The sequence below is a fragment of the Macrobrachium nipponense genome, chromosome 8, assembly GCF_015104395.2.
Source record: "Macrobrachium nipponense isolate FS-2020 chromosome 8, ASM1510439v2, whole genome shotgun sequence".
Lineage (NCBI taxonomy): Eukaryota > Metazoa > Arthropoda > Malacostraca > Decapoda > Palaemonidae > Macrobrachium > Macrobrachium nipponense.
Window position 1 is genome coordinate 4,351,657 of NC_087203.1, and position 17,705 is coordinate 4,369,361.

The following is a 17,705-nucleotide window of genomic DNA, read 5'->3' on the forward strand; positions in this document are numbered from 1 at the left end:
AAAGAACTGTGGATTTTGTTATGCAAGAGGCAATGTAGGATGACGAGATGGGAAGCTTAGTGCAAGAAAAACCTGTACAGGCATACGTGAGAATGGATAAAGTAGTCAACAAAATGTTTAAGATAAACACATGGGTAATGATGAAAACGTAGGAGTGGGTCTTTTCAAGTACTTCAGGATTGAAAAAGATAGTTGCACTAATGAGGGGTAAATGGTTTGAATAAAAGTTCCAAATGGAGGGATGCTGTCTTAAGGAGAATGTTTTCAAGAGACAATGAAAGAAGACAGAAAAGGAGTGATGGATCCAAATGATGCAAAGGCGGAAGGGGAAGAGTAAATTCGAGAATACTTTGGAAACCGTCAAAGATGCCGGGAGGGCAAGGAAGTGGTTGAAGAGCAGATATTTGCCAAGAAATTCATTGACAACAAGCGAGATGCTGTGGGACGCACGTGAAAGTGTGACCGAATGGTTGATTGGCCAGGGTGGATAAGACGCATCCGGCTGAGGAAAGGTTCCAAATGGATGTGTAAGAATCAGAACTTTTCAGTTGCATAAAACGAAAATGACCCGGAATACAAGGGCATAATATTAATTTGTATATCCGGGAGGTTGAGGGTAGTCTTTGGGCGGAAAAAAAAGGATGACATATTATGTCATAAGTATGACAATGGGAATTGCTTGCCACGAAACAGATGTGCGCAAAACCTTAGGGTAAAAGAAAAAACACTAGGTTATACAAATCTAGAAAAGCTTATGACAGAATTGGCAGAGATTATAACCTTTAATGAGAAACCATCACAAATATTAAGACAGTAGACAAGTAAATTAAGGATTTATGATAAAAAATGTTCTGGTACAAGTGTCTTATGATTGTGGCTGGTAAATATCATACTTTGGATACGTAAATAAAAATCTCAGAGAGAAGACACAAGTCAGATATATACATCAAACTTGCAGGGTAAGGGTAGGATTTATGAATTAAGTGTGGCGTATGTGGTGTTTCCAGATGACATAATCGTTGTATGGAAGGATTTGGAAGTGAAATTTAAGGATATGAAGGGGGTCTCGAACGAACGTCCCGTGAAACGTGGATGTTAAATGGAAATAAAGAAATAAGCGTTCAATCTTTGGAGATTATTATTATTATTATTATTATTATTATTATTATTATTATTTATTATTATTATTATTATTATTATTATTAATGTGAAGTGGAAAAGAGTGGACACCTAAGAAACATGGAAACCATGGCAAAAGTTTAATATGGGTAAAAAAATGTCTCCCAGTTTGGTCATGAGGAGAGAATAGATGATGAAAGATATGTAAAGTGTATGATACATAAATGTTGGGAGTAAGAAAGACATAGCTGGAATAGAAGAGAGAGGCTAGTGGACAGAAGGGCTTTCATACCCAACAGGTAACAGAACGAATGCAATACCAGGCAAAGTTCAAGGACGAAGTGCGTAGGTGGGTCTGACATGGTGCGACAAGCTTCTGAGTAAGTATATAAAATTGGTTATGTTGAGGAACTTCTCTGTAAAAGAACTTCATCAACAGGTAAAAATGAATGTGGCAGAGACTGTTTTTCTGTGTCTGTGTATATATATATATATATATATAATATATATATATATATATATATATATATATATATATATATATATATAATTCATATCACATTACCGTGATTCATATACATATATTGAGCTACAAATGTCCTTTAATATCTAATTCGCTCTACCTCAGAATTAATATATTTTCATATATGTTTAACCAAAAGGGAATTTATTCAGTGATAATAGAATTGCCGGCCGACGGGCACGAACCATCGACATCTTCAATTCCAGGACTGGCAGTGAAGCCTTAGCCCACCCCGCCACCACAAGAGGATATAAGTTTATGCCGCCTCCCACCTCAAATATTTGATGCAGTCTTCAAAACAAAAAATACCTGAGCGCGGCAGGTATTTGAGGTGGGAGGCGGCTTAAACTTATATTCTCTTGCGGTGGCGGGGTGGGCTAAGGCTTCACTGCCAGTCCTGGAATTGAAGATGTCGATGGTTCGTGCCCGTCGGCCGGCAATTCTATTATCACTGAATAAATTCCCCTTCGGTTAAACATATATGAAAATATATTAATTCCGAGGTAGAGCGAATTAGATATTAAAGGGCATTTGTAGCTCGATATATGTATATGAATCATGGTAATATAATATGACTTATATAATGGCTACGTGCGGGCAAAAGCACTACAACGCTACCGAGGACGAGGTGGGTTTGATGCAGTCTCCAAAACTAAAAATACCTGAGCGCGGCGGGTATTTGAGGTGGGAGGCAGCATAAACTTATATCCTCTTGCAGTGGCAGGGTGGGCTAAGGCTTCACTGCCAGTCCTGGAATTGAAGATGTCGATGGTTCGTGCCCGTCAGCCGGCAATTCTATTATCACTGAATAAATTCCCCTTTGGTTAAACATATATGGAAATATATTAATTCCGAGGTAGATTGAATTACATATTAAAGGACATTTGTAGCTTGATATATGTATATGAATCACGGTAATGTGATATGACTTATATAATGGCTACGTGTGGGCAAAAGCACTAAATCGCTACTGAGAACGAGGTGGGTTTGATGCAATCTCCAAAACTAAAAATACCTGAGCATGGCAGGTATTTGAGGTGGGAGGCGGCATAAACTTATATCCTCTTGCGGTGGCGGGGTGGGCTAATGCTTCACTGCCAGTCCTGGAATTGAAGATGTGGATGGTTCGTGCCCGTCGCCCGGCAATTCTATTATTACTGAGTAAATTCTTCTTCGGTTAAACATATATGAAAATATATTAATTCTGAGGTAGAGCGAATTAGATATTAAAGGACATTTGGTAGCTTGATATATAATATTATATATATTATATATATAGTATATATATATATATATATATAATATATATATATATATAATACATGTATATATATATAAAGGCAAAAGCCACGAAGCAAAGTGAAATGAAGGAGTACTGCAAGGCCTTTTGTCTCAATGTCGTTTACTTAGCAGATGGACAATTTGTGTACGTGTGTAAATGTGTGAATATATATCATATATAATATATACTGCTACAGGCATTCACTGATTTTGAATGCATGTACAAACTCTCAGATTTAAAATAATGTAAAATTTTGTGGAAGTTTTATGTAGGACCACACAAAGTGGTCCAACTTCAGTTGTGAAAACCCTACTCGCCAATTAGCGATTCGCTACAGCACCCACTATTGCCTTGGCAGCAACGCCTCTCTCACTCTTAATGTCCCTCCATTGTACTCCTTTTGTCTAACTCTGTGCTGTCATACATTTTCCACCTTCCAGCCCACACCTGCGACCTGGACGTCAATGAACGTGACCTGAAACGTGACATGTGAAACTGGGAAGAGGCAGGAGTTTGGCAGCCTATAAGGACAGAGGTCAAGGGCTGGCAAGCAGTTCAAAACCCCCAGTGACCAAGCCACCAAAGATCCCTTGTACTAAATTCAAAGTCTTGTATTACCATCAAGACGTCTCATCCCCAGGACAAAGGTACAGTTGGATCTGGAATTGTTCGGCAAACATTCTTTTACTTTGTTTCCATTGCTCTCTGATATTTTCCATCCCTGGAACCCTCCATAGTAGCCTAAGTGAAGTGGTGTAATTTTCTTGTGTAAAGTAAACAAAAGTGTTGTTCTATTTTGCATATCATCGAATCCTGAATGATTCACCCTCTTAACCCTCAGCATTCCCACTTGAACATTGTTTGCTTTGACATTTGTAGTGACAGTGCAATTCTGTACTGCAGAATAGGTGAATCTGTTGTTGTGTACGCATCTGTTCCCACGGTGCCATGCCACACCCCCTCCACTTTATCCAGCATGAGCACACTCATCCAGAAGTGGACAGACAACGAACCTGATGCATGGCTTGATCATACCAGAAAGTCTTTGAAAATTTTGCACCCAATGAAGCCAAAATAACCTTAATCTTGAACCGGCATATGGGTGGTAAAGGGTTAATAGCACTTCGTGCCTTGATAGCTGCAGAGCAAGGGGACCTTGTAGCAGTAAGGAAGACTGTCAACAAGGTATACAAAATCATGCCTGAACATTGGAAAAAACTGTTGGTGCAACCTACCTAAGGAAGCAGGTCAATCCTGGACGGATTGGATCTACCATAAAACTGAACACTGAATGCAGATAGAAGATTTCCTTTATGCTTTGAACACACTAGCCACTTACATATACGAGAAACACCCTATGACCGTCACTGAATGCTGTCAGTTAGCTGATGATTGGGAAACCCAGCTTCCTCATCACAGTTCTTTAAACAAGAATATCACACCCCATAGTCATACCACAACACCAGGCTTACCTAAGAATGGGATCCCAACCAAACTTCTTACCTGCAATCATTGCAAGAAAACTGGGCACCACACTGATCAGCGTCACTTCAAACCCGGAAATAGCCAGAAGACCACGCCTACCTCTTCCACTAAGACTACTCCTAGCCAAAGCACTCCTGCCACTTCGGGCACTCACTCATGGCCTGCTTCTACACCTACAGGGGAATCACCCAACTGGGATTTTAGTAAAGAAACTTGCAGAGACTGCAAGCAGAAAGGACACGTCAGGTGGATATGTGCATTGCTCAAAGTACGTCCCACCTTAAGTAGTCCAAACAACTATTAGTTCACAGAAACCTACCAGTTGGCTCAGTCTAGAAAATGTGGCTGTAGCACCCCTCAACGGCTTGTCTCCACCCTGAGCCTCACCACACGAGAACATTTCCCTCCTGGTGCTACAGTCCGAGAGGATGAAAGAATGTTTGTGTGTTGGTTCAATGGACATTCATTGGATCTCTCTACAGTCTGTCTAACTGTCATGAATGGTGTGCCTTCACAAACCAGAGAACACCGTTTCGGGGTGACTGAAGTGCTTTCTACTGGACGACCTTTGCTACTAGGGCAAGACTTTATATATTGGACACTACAATTCCTCTACAATGCGTGACAGCCATACCAGTTGGAGAACCCGATGACAAGCCAGTGACACCACCAAATGATCCTTTCCTTGCAGAAATATCCTTGGTTGATGTTCTTTGGCTCTGGGAGTCGTCTCACATTGACTCTGTCCTAGAAAATCCTGTACCTGCCAATGCTCTCCTAATCCTGGGAGCAGATGCTGCAACACCTGAGTTAGACAGAGACCCACCTCATAGCAGCCCAAGCAGATGACCTTTAACTGCAACGCATCCTGCTGGATGCACAGCGTGACCCGTGGATGTCACAGACCACTTGAAAGCAAACTGACTCATAGAAAAAGAGGTGCTCTACCAGGTAACCCAAGGAATACAAGATCCTGCTCACATAGCCCACTGGAGGATAGTAGTGCCAAGCAAGCTACAAAAGAAGGTTGTAGAACTGGCCCATGACCACCAAGGCCATCACTGATAAATAAAAATTTAATGGACTGGGTTGTGGAAAATAGTAAAATCTTATGTATCATCCTGTCCTACCTTTAATGCGCCAAAGTATTTTTGTAAGATTTTCGTAAAAATACTTTGGCCCATTAAAGGTAAAACTTATTCCTGTTAATCCACTAACAATTGGCTCGATGTTTAGATTTAAAGATCGTTTATGCCTGCTCATCTCCTCTGGTATAATGTACGAATATTCTTGTCCCAGATGTAGTCTGGGAATTTACGTGGGTTCTTCTCAGAGGACGATGAGGGTTTGCATAGACTGCCACAAGGGAATTAGTTTCCGTACTGGATGTTCACTATCAAATCCCGAACAGTCCAGTGTACATGAACATAGTAAAGAATGTAAAGTTCACATTAAATATGATGATTTTATTATTGTGGGTCAAACCTCCAGCCCAAATGAACTATTGATCCTCGAGAGTCTTTTCATTAAACAACTTGTTCCGCAGTTGAATAACCAGATCACCTCTACCCCCTTGTATCTTTCTTAAGCCTATTGTTTTTGTATACATTCTTTTAGTTTTTGTTTATCTCTTGCCATGGTAGGTCGACCCCCAGCATTCCTCAAATATTTTTTAACTTTGTATTTTACTAATTTATTTATTTGTTTATCTATCTATTTCAACTTTCTATCTGAACTTTTAATTAACGTATGTGCTTTACATTTCTCGTGTTGTTTTGTCAATTGTTAGTGTATTTTTATCTATGTATGTGAAGTTTCGGTTTTCATTTTAACTAGTTTGTAAATGAGTTTTAGACAATTTTCAAATTGATTTAATTTATATTGGTCATTATTTATTATACAGACCCTGAGGATGCATTCTGCTGAATATGAAACGCGTCAGTTGGAATAAATTGTAATACTTCGCCATGTCTGTTCCTGCTCCTGCTCCCTGTGCATATTATCACTTTAGGTGACTTGCTTCTCCGTTCACTATAATATATATATATATATCTATATATATATATATATATAATATATATATATATATATATATATATATATATATATATAATTATATATATATATATATATATATATATATATATATATATAGATATACATATATATATATATATATATATATATATATATATTATATATATATATATATATATATATATATATATATATATATATATATATATATATATATGTGTGTGTGTGTGTGTGTGTGTGTGTGTGTATAGTATATGCATGTGTATAGAAGTGGTAAAAAAGGGTAACTTGGGTGATAGGACGGATCAAGAGTGTTTAATGGAAGGTGATGATAAGATGGCAAACAGCGAAAAGAGTTGACGCTTCGGAAGTGTAAGAGGGAGGAGAAGAAAGCCTGGGAGAGGCACTGAAGCTTGTTTAAGCCCTACCACAGCGTTGCCCCTGTGCCATTGTGTCAGCCACTCGGCCCTCTTTTTCAGTGTGGACTCTGAGGACGGACGAAGCATTTGCATTTGCTGGTATATCTCTTCATTATAAAGTTGTGTGTTAGAAAGGTTTTTAACTCCACTAAGCATTTTCTCAACTTGACTTGGAGATCTTGAATGGTTTTAGGAAAATGGTGCAGCAAGAAACATTGTTAGTTTTCCCCCGCCCCTGTTCCCGTGTCTGATATGAATAAGCTGTTCAGATTGGAGACATTAGCAAATTTATAGCTACACACGGATGGCAATATGTAAGCGGGAAATGTCTGGACATCAACTGCTGATTTTTGCTATAAAAAAAATTGATTGTGATACGAAAATTAATTTTATCAAACTTGACAAAAACTCGAAGAGTTTGGTCCTTATAAAGTGTTCTTTCAGGGCTCTGGGCGTGAATCTGTAATGTGTTGGAAGATAACCCCATGATTACCAGACACGGCTCTAGTCAAGGTACATGAATATTCTGAAGCATTCTTCCAAGGTGTCATATAGAACAACTGCTCTTGCAGTTCTCCCTTGTAGCGTCTTTATTGCTTCTTAGAAGGTCGTGTTTGATATCATTTAGTGACAGATGTATAGCCTTCCTTTACGCTCTTCGTTATTAGAATTATTATTCTGGGCGCTGAATTTCTTTACTTTTTGATGGTTTGATGAGGGCACTTGCATCTGGCAGTCCTGAGGCGAAGATGTAAGAACGGCTGCTTTCTCGCTGTTCTCCTGTACTTGACTTTTCTTTTCGATATATATGTCTAATGGTTTAACCTTTCCTTATGGTGACTCCTTGATTGCCTCTCCTTTGGTTTATTTTATTCAATTTCTAAAGTACCTGAAATTAGTGCGTAATCATTTTCTAGAACAACTTTAAACGGGAATCCAACCTCCTTCCTTCAGATAGCCCCTATATCTTCCAGGAGATTCATTAGGCAATACTTAAATACGTGTAGATTTATACATTAAATTGGTTTAGTCGTTCATTATATTGACATGATATAAATAAGAGATGCATAAGCTATCTCTTATTGTCTGGGGAAATTAGGATTGTTTAACCATATAACTCTGTCGAGGTCTAAGAAATGGGTGGCATTCTGAAGGGGAAGATGAATAAGAGAGAGAGAGAGAGAGAGAGAGAGAGAGAGAGAGAGAGAGAGAGAGAGAGAGAGAGAGAGATGAGAGATAGAGAGAGAGAGAGAGAGAGAGAGAATACGTTGAATCACTGCCCTGCACAACGCACATTTTGAAATCTTGCCACATCATTTTACACAGCAGATGTTGCTGACCCTGAAAGTTAGAGCGCATGAACGTCAAATTCATCGTCAGTCAAAGGAAATACCTAATAAAGGTACAAGGACGCAAGATCACGCCCCGAGAGCTCTGCTATGGTGGCGCTGCTTGAGATGGCGACGACGGCGCGATCCCTTTAACCTCGCAACTCTACAGCGCTTGAAATAGTGCTTGGAGATGCATTCGATGTGGCAGATGACAAATTTGAACTCAGAATAAACGGGAAAATATAAAAACGCAGATGTAAAAACCGAACACTTAAGATGGAAAAAGTGATGAAAATGAAGAAAAGCATATAGTACGCAAAAAGAGAAAGGATGACGAGCGAAGGTAATGGTGATGAACAGCCCAACGGTGGAGAAAGTCAAGATGACCATGAGGCGAAAAGTGTCATCCAAAAAAACAGCACAGCTCATGACCGCAATCAGGACCCTACAACACAACGACTTATCCTTCCATCTTGTCGATCTCCTTCAGAACGACGTCATCTAGAATTCGCGAAACACTTCACGTTCATATACTCGTCATGACCAAATTCATCATTTCCCCAAGAATAATGATTCCAATATAAATGTTGCATTCCGTGATCGTGCAATAATCGTGGGCTTTTGGGATGCCCATGCATTCAAAATTGTTCTAGTTCTCTTTAATATTTGTACAAAAAAACAAATATTATAATGAACTTTAGCTATGTTGAACGTGAATTTCTATAGCTAGGCCATGTTTACGAAAATCATGACTTCATAAAAATACGATACAGGGATAATGAAGTTGATGCAAAGTTCCACAATCTACTCTCAGTTTTAAATAAAAAAAGTAACTAAAAAGCCGAGAAACTATGAAAATGATGCACCTTTTACGCTCCGCCAGATTCAGTGCATATTTCCAAGTACTAGCGATTTTCAAACTGCTCTGCACTTCTTGAATTCCAAGACCCAGCGTATCAGTGACAGGCTCAAAGGCTTAAAGTTTGTGAAAGATAAGAAGGTATGGCATATCATCTCGGTATACGCCCCTCAACAATGGTGTAGTGAAGAATAGATGAAGGAATTCAGAAGGAAATTAGAAGAATATATCGAAAGAGCTCCAAGAAATGAACTACTAGTGTTATCTGGGGATATGAATGCTCATGTAGGTGAGAGTCCTGATGGTTTCGAAGGAATACATGGGGGAAGAGGTTTTGGAAGAAAAAACCATTAAGGTGAAAGATTATTGGAATTAGCAGAAGCTGGTAGTCTTGAATACACATTTCGAGAAAAGAAGTCATATGGTAACATAGAAAAGTGGACAAAATGAGACACAAATTGATTATGTTTTGGTTAGGAAGAAAGACAAGAAAATCATTATGGATCGTAAGGTTATTCCAATGAATCTGTTGTAGCTCAGCATAAACTGGGTATCAGATTTCCGGGTGAAAGCAATAGGGACAAGAAAAGCCCCAACCAGCAATAGGAGGATTAAATCTTGGAAGCTGAAGGGGGAGAAAGCAAAAAGAGTTCGAAGATATTGAAAGAGATCGTGGTATATCAGCAGCAGCAAGAGCCAGAAGAGAGACATCTGTCAGCTGAATGTCGGAATCTACTGAGGAGATATGGGATGATATTGAAAGAGATTGTGGTATACCAGCAGCAGCAAGAGCCAGAAGAGACATTTGTAAGCAGAAAGTCAGAATCTCCTGAGGAGATATGGGATGATATTGAAAGAGATTGTGGTATACCAGCAGAGGTGTGTGAGAGGACAAGTGGTAAACAGCAACAAGAAAAAGAAGCATAGTGGAAGGGAAACAGTATAGCCAGAAGAGGGTGGGAAGACGATGACCACCAAACAAGAGAGGAGTACATATGGACAAAGGGGGAAACGAAGAGAGTGGTAGCGATTGCAAAGGGAGAAGCCAGGAGAGAATGGTATGAGATGATGGGAACACCTGAGGAAGAAAAGATAATCTACAGAGAGGAAAAGACTGGCAGGATGTAAGAGAGGTAAGAATTATTAAAGATGAAAATGGAAGAACTGTAAGTAAGGTTTTTAGCATGGAAACATTGGAAAGACAGAACTAATGATTAATTTTAGAGAAGGACATGAAGAAGTAAACATTCAAGTGGAAGATGGTACAGTGCTAAAACAGAACAATAATTTTAACTACTTGGGATCAATAACAACAGAGGGAGGAGGTACTGAGAAAGCAATGTGGGGAGAGAGAGAGAGAGAGAGAGAGAGAGAGAGAGAGAGAGAGAGAGAGAGAGAGAGAGAGAAGCATGGCAAAAATGGAGATAAGTAACTGGGGTTGTTTAAACAAGAAAATGCCATTAAGGCTCAAAATGAAGATCTATACAACAGTTATCAGGCCCGTACTGCTATATGGGGCAGAAACTTGGGCACTTAAGAGGAAGGAAGAGCGAATATTGAAAAGAACTGAAATGAGGATGGTAAGATGAATTGCTGGAATATCACTACTGGAAAGGAGGAAGAGTCAAGATGTAAGAATATGTGATATATGTAATGTAAAGGAGAAGGCTAGGGAAGCTCGCCTGAGATCCTATTGCAATGTAATAAGAAGACAGGAGGTGGAACCAATGAAGGCAGATAAGAATATGCCAGTGCTGAGGAGAAGGAGTGTGGGCCGTCAGCAGATCAGATGGATGGATGGATGTGGGGAGTAGGGATATGGGTGAGGTGGGACTTGGGTAAGAAGATGTAAGGAATCGAAATAGATGGAGAAAGTTGACTCAAACGGCCGACCCTGCTATACAGTGGGACTAATACGTCGAAGGAAGAAGAAGAGAGAAACCCTTCAGTCAACGAATACTTCTTCCATCAGCTTTATATAATAATAATAATAATAATAATAATAATAATAATAATAATAATAATAATAATAATAATAATGATAATAATAATAATAGTTATAAATTTTGAATATAACTACTCCTACTAGCATATTTAAACAAGCTTACAAACCTACTATATGCAACACCAGTATTAATGTCATTTCAGGCATCCATATCCCAGTTGAAAGATAAAGACTGACAACATGCCAACAGCAAACAAAAATGAAAACGAAGGAAATGGTACAATAACAAAAAGATAATAAACGGATGCTATTATGCTACGTAGTAATTACTGTTTCCATCAACCTTAAAAAATTACCCGGCCGATGTTGGCTGGATCTGGCTGTTACTAACAAGGCATTAAAACAAGGATGCTTAACTGGCAAGGAAAGATCGTGAATCGAAGAGACTTGCCAGCCTGGGTACAAAGCTCTTCGACTTCTACAGATTTGGTATTTGGGTAGAGCGTCTCCAGGTGCCACAGGTCATACAACAGCGATTAAGGTCCCCATAAGCTTGATGTATGATATCAACAGGAAATCGGATGATGATAAAAGGGAAAAAATAAAATCAATCCAGTCAGCTAAACGAATTGAGGAAAAAATCTTATCAAGACAACAGAAATGAAAGGAAACCACGCAAACTCTTCTCAGAAAATATAACACATCAACAGCATGTACAAAAGACAAATGGAGAAATATTTCTGTTAGGCCTATCTATGGTCCTCCTACTGCCCTCTAAAGTCACCAGCTACTACTTTATTAACCAATGCTTCGTTCTCCAAAGTCATCATTACACCTCACTCAAAGATCAACACACATTCATGTCCCCAGAAGCATGATGTTCTATTTCAGGATTTGCTACACCTGCTAGTCAGGCGATCTAGTCTCTTAAGATTCATGGTCGACAAACAATGTTTTCAATATAAAATACCCGGTATTTTATGTTGTGGAAGGTATGAAATTGAGAAAATGGTTCAACACGAAATACCAGGGGCTGGGTATACAGACTGCTCCCTTGTAAACTCTGTTCTAGAATCAGGGTCCTCATGAGAAGCTGAAAAGATCACTATCGCTTTGTTATATTACTTCCTTATTTACTACAATGACCCAGTTCTCGACCTTTTACTTACTAGCATTAATTATCAGAATTGGCAGACAGAAAACTTACATTTAATTACCGGAGGAATTGGAAACATGGTTGTTGGTACCGCCTTACATACAACACACACACACACACACACACACACACACACATATATATATATATATATATATATATACATATATATATATATATATATATATATATATATATATATATATATATATATATATATATATGTGTGTGTGTGTGTGTGTGTAAAAAAGTGACCTGTAGATTCTATATATATATATATATATATATATATAATATATATATATATATATATATATATATATATATATGCATATGTATAATAATATATATATATATATATAGATATATATAGATATAGATAGATATAGATAATAAGATATATATATATATCATATATATATATATATATATATATATATATATATATATATATATTACATATATATAGATAGATATGTATAGATATATATATATAGATATATATATATATATATATATATAGGATATATATATATATATATATATATATATATAGATATATATATATATCTTATAATCTTATATATATATATATATATATATATATATATATACGATATATATATATATATATATCTATACTATATATATATCTATATATATATATATATATATAGATTATTAATATATATGCGTATACTGTAATAGAATATATACATAATATATATATATATAATATTATATTTATATATATGTATGTATATAATATCTATATCTATATATATATATATATATATATATATATTTATATATAATTATATATATATAATATATATAATATATAATGTAGAATCTACAGGTCACTTTTTTACCAGATACATATGCAACTATAATAGCCACAATGCCCTCTTAACTTCTTGAATTCTTTGTTCTTTTTTTGTAAAAGCTTGTCACTACAAAGCCTGAAGATCCAAGTTCAAAGAAATATTTTGAAAACCCCAAGTTCCATAATCACAAAGAGTATATGTATGTATGCGAGGAAGTAGACTTTTAATCTTTCTCGTGGTCAGGTCGGCAACGTGACCTCTTTGTGATTATGTGACCTGGGTTCGTTTCCCGGTACCGGACAGCACAATTTCTTCAAAATATTTCTTTGAACTTGGATCTTCATGCTTTGTAGTGACAAGCGTATCCAAAAAAGAGCAAAGAATTCAAGAAGTTAAGAGGGTATTATTGCTATTACAGTTGCATATATATATATATATATATATATATATATATATATATATATATATGTGTGTGTGTGTGTGTGTATGTGTGCATTTATTTGAGTGTATATAAAAGTAAAGGAAATAAAAAGTACTGGAAAATATGAAAAATACACAGGCATAAGACTGGCTTCCAGACATTAACTAAAGGACCCTTTATCAACTTTTGCGTATGACAGCTGTCTGAAGGAATTGCTCTCAACTTTTTAGTAACCTGGAGGGAATTGCTCTCAACCTTAACGAAATCTGAATTTAAAAAGTAATAATAGAGATCATATTGAAGAAGTTTTATGGCCACCATGATAAACACCGATCACGGCACAGATAGGCTTGGGACTAAAAACCAATATACATAAACATTACAAATACGAGTCGAGATCCTACGGGCTGCTCTACGAGCAAGAGCCCGTGCTGGCACAAGGCCAGCTTAATCTCAAACAACGAGTCGAGATGCGTCCTAAATCAGATGCAAGTCCTGGTTTAAATTTCTCTGCGCTTACTAACCGCTTGCTGACCATTTGCCAAACTTTCCTGCGTGCTGCCAAAGAAATCATACACTACCAAAGCCGGTATACATAAACGTATCTTTGTATGGTATGATTATTTAAGTTCACACTCGCATTTGTGTGTCTGAAATTTTGGTGGTATTATGATTGACCCGGCTAACTATCGATCGGCGTAACAAGGCCACGGAAAAATGGAGCATTTGAAACCTGAACTTGACCTGTCAAATAAGTCCAAAAGTATGGGCTGCACTATAACATAGGGATTTGCAGGTGTTTCAATGTCACCCTCAAACACGTCAACAGTTGTTCCCGCCCACCCCACCACCCCAGCCCCCCTCCTCCAGCACCGTTCAATCCCTCGGTTGCCTCCTTCCATCCCGTCCGTCTGCAAGTGTGTCGGTCCCGCGTTCTCACGTTCATTACTGCATCGTTTCATTTCACTGGAAAAGAGTATGCAAGATTTTCGATCAGTGATTCTTAACCTTGGGGACGCGCCTCAGGTATCTCCAGGAGAGGCGCGAGCCCAAGGGAAAAAAAAAAAAACTAATTATATTCATCATTCTCTTAACAGGAGTGAGGAACTAATATTCGGAAGTTTATAAACCAATGCAAAAGTATCGCCTTATAATATTGCTTTCCTACAGTCTACTACTCTATTTAGGCTCGTTGGGCTGACCATGTTTTGTCATTATTGACCTCCCTTCCTGTCCCTCGAAACCTCTCCTCTTTCTCTTTTTTCCCTCCTTTAATTCTGGGAGGGAATTTCACTTATAGATGCCAGGGGGGCGTGAAAGAAAGGACCAACTCTTAGAGGGGGGGGTCATAAAAAGGTTAAGAACCACTGATTTAGATCAAGATAAAATAAAATAAAACCGTAACATGACGATTTTCTGATTACTTGAACACTGGATCATTCTCGCATGAAGTCTCTGTACGAACGAAACAAACTGTGTGAAATGATGAATACAAAGCGCGTCATATAATGGTCAAGATTGCCTGCACTGGTGAAATCTCGGTTGCGGCACGTCTAGGGACTGCCTCCATTTCTCCGCCAAGGATATGTTGATGTTCATGCCTCTAAGAATGTCTGTGGCGTTTTTGTCATCTCCTTTGCTACCTCCAAATGAAGTCTTCAGGAATAAGATTCATTCACACTGAATAGGTCATAGCATGGAACTACAAACATGGGTCACCACCCGTCCCCGGCCCCACCCAATGCGACTCTTGCGTTGCCTTGTCGGGAAATGAGCCTTTAATTGTACTATATGCAAAGTATTTTGTTTGCATTACATAGCAAGAGATATTCTAGTAGCCCTACTTTCTTACAGTAGTCAACATATTCCCACAACAGAGGAACTCAAAGGAATTCCAATGTGATTTATTTATACAATAATTGTTGTGTTTGAGAGAGAGAGAGAGAGAGAGAGAGAGAGAGAGAGAGAGAGAGAGAGAGAGAGAGAGAGAGAGAGGTGTCCTTCCATAAAGGTCACTCATAGTTCAAGATGCCTCGCAATGACTTTCAGCGTCAATGCCAATTTCTAATATATACTCGAAGTAATTTGGCTCTTTTAGCAAAATTCGGGGCAAATCTCGCGCTTGCTATATGCCATGAACTCCCTTTTCCTTTGGAGACCCTTCAAGAATGACATGGCATACTATGCAGTACGTCGAAGAAGCGGCGACAGATCCTGTATTAGTCACACTAGCTTTGGCCCTTGCCAGTTGCAGTTCTATAGGCCCTTGGTAATTATTTATTAGTTATAATAAGAGTCCCGATTTCGCTTAAAGCAACAGCTATCAAGTTACAAAACGCTGAATACTTATAATTACTGGGACTGAAATTAAATCTGAGAGCATTCGTTATTACACTACCTATTTCTTCGCTATTCAAAAAAAAAAAAAATAAATAAATAAATAAAAGGGAAAAAAATCAACCATCAGATCGGGAAGGAGGATCAGGACGCCTGGCCATCGGCATCGCGTCTTTGTTATATAGACAACACTGTTTTGCCGGTGACCTTCAAAGAGATCTCGATGAAAATCAACCTTGACACGTCTTCTCTTTCCCAACTGGCTGTTAACGCATACCAAACCTACCGCATGACAACTCATCTCCGAAACTTGATGGGGGGAGCAAAATGCGTGCTACCGTGGTGGAGTGTTTGTGAATTTAAACCCCCTTCATTAATAGTTTGAACAAATAATAAATAATATCAATAAATAAAAAGTTTCCGTTCTCCTTGCTTAACATTACTGTCTATCATTTCAAAACAATTTTTGAAATCACTGTATGTATTCGTAATGACGAGACTTCCACGATCAGAGACTGCATAACATTACAAAGCTGGCTTAATCTAATACTGCTACTGTCTAACATTTCTGTTGTGAGTCAATATCGCGAATTTTCTTCTCTTCCTCGATCGAGGCACGAAATGTCGATGAGGCGTTTACTATTTCCGGTGACTTCAACGCAACCCGCATAATGACTAAAGTTATATTTTGGGGGAAGTAATCACTCCGTGACTTAAGCGTGCGTTCGTGTGAACACCTCGGTGAAAATACCAAGGGTGCGGCCGTTGCCCTTCAAGACAAAGTGTTTTTTCTTTTCCGGGGAGGAGGTGAAGAAGAGGATAGTACTGATCTCACTCTCTGGACAGACAAACATTACACTCAACACGTAACGTCACCGTGGCTTGGACAAATATAAGCATCTCCTTACCCTTCCTGTAACTGCACTGATAACTCTTGTATCCCGTTGCAAATACAATCCACACAAAACGCTACCACATAATGGTACTGGAGGATGATACGAGGACGAACTATACACAAGCGTCACAGCCGAGCTTTTGTATACAACTAAGCCGCCGTCGGCTGTCGCGGCTGAGCGCCGTCATCTGTCTTCACTTTTACCTGAGGTATTTTCACCTGATGTTTGGCAATGGAGGAGGAACGATTCCAGATACTTCCAGCTAATTTTAAATTTTATTACCGAAGTTCCAAATTTACTCTTGTCGAACAATTCCTTCAGATCACCTTACTTGGTAAGCACATACTATAACAAAGAGCATGTATAGACTGTCAAACTACGGGACTAAAAAGAAGACTCCTTTGCACTAGGCCACCACAGTCCAGTTACGGGTCGCGGTCTTACCTCTGCGGTTTGTAGCTTCGGTAAAGTCACCACTCACCACTAACACTGGACTGGTGGAAGTACGAAACTTATCGGAGCTTAATTTCGTCATGTATGAAATTAAAATATGGGTACAATACGAATTTAAAAGATAATAAATTAAGTCCTACCAGCTTCTCCGTGTAGGCCACCAAGGAATTCTTTCAACAGTATACTGAAAAACTTATTTCAGTTCAAATCAGACAATGCATGTAAAATAATTCGTTTCACTGTTTTCGTTTACAAATGAACTCCTATAAGTACTACATCAGCAAGCGAGAAAAGAAAATGGGACTTGCGTAATGGTATTTCCTTTGCCGCTGGTGTCGTCGCCTGCTCCAGGCTACGTAATGGAGGAATCCTCGAGTCCTTACTACGGGGTTCTTTCGTCACTGATGACTGCAAAGAAAGATGGACGGTCATCAGTAAACTCTCTGTGATGGTAATTATGTCCTGAGTTCGCTTATGAAGTTCATTATTATTATTATATTCAAATAGCTTCGTCAGACCACCGATCAGACTATCAGCTCTCTCAGGAGTGGCCCTAAAGGTTGGTTTTAATATTATTATTATATATTAAATTTCGTCATTTAAATTACAATTTTT

At 38.2% G+C, this 17,705-nt stretch overlaps 1 protein-coding gene across 4 annotated transcripts in view; it reads right to left on the reverse strand.

Moving 5' to 3' along the window:
* Positions 1–16,957, reverse strand: part of LOC135222591 (beta-1,4-glucuronyltransferase 1-like) — a 122,080-nt gene extending 105,123 nt beyond the window's left edge. For 3 of the 4 annotated variants that reach the window (XM_064260681.1, XM_064260674.1, XM_064260677.1), the window contains exon 1: positions 16,650–16,957. The gene's annotated coding sequence lies outside the window, so the exon portion shown is untranslated. The remainder of the gene's footprint in view (positions 1–16,649) is intronic. The other variant, XM_064260676.1, reaches the window with a different exon arrangement.
* Between the last annotated feature and the right edge of the window lie 748 nt (positions 16,958–17,705).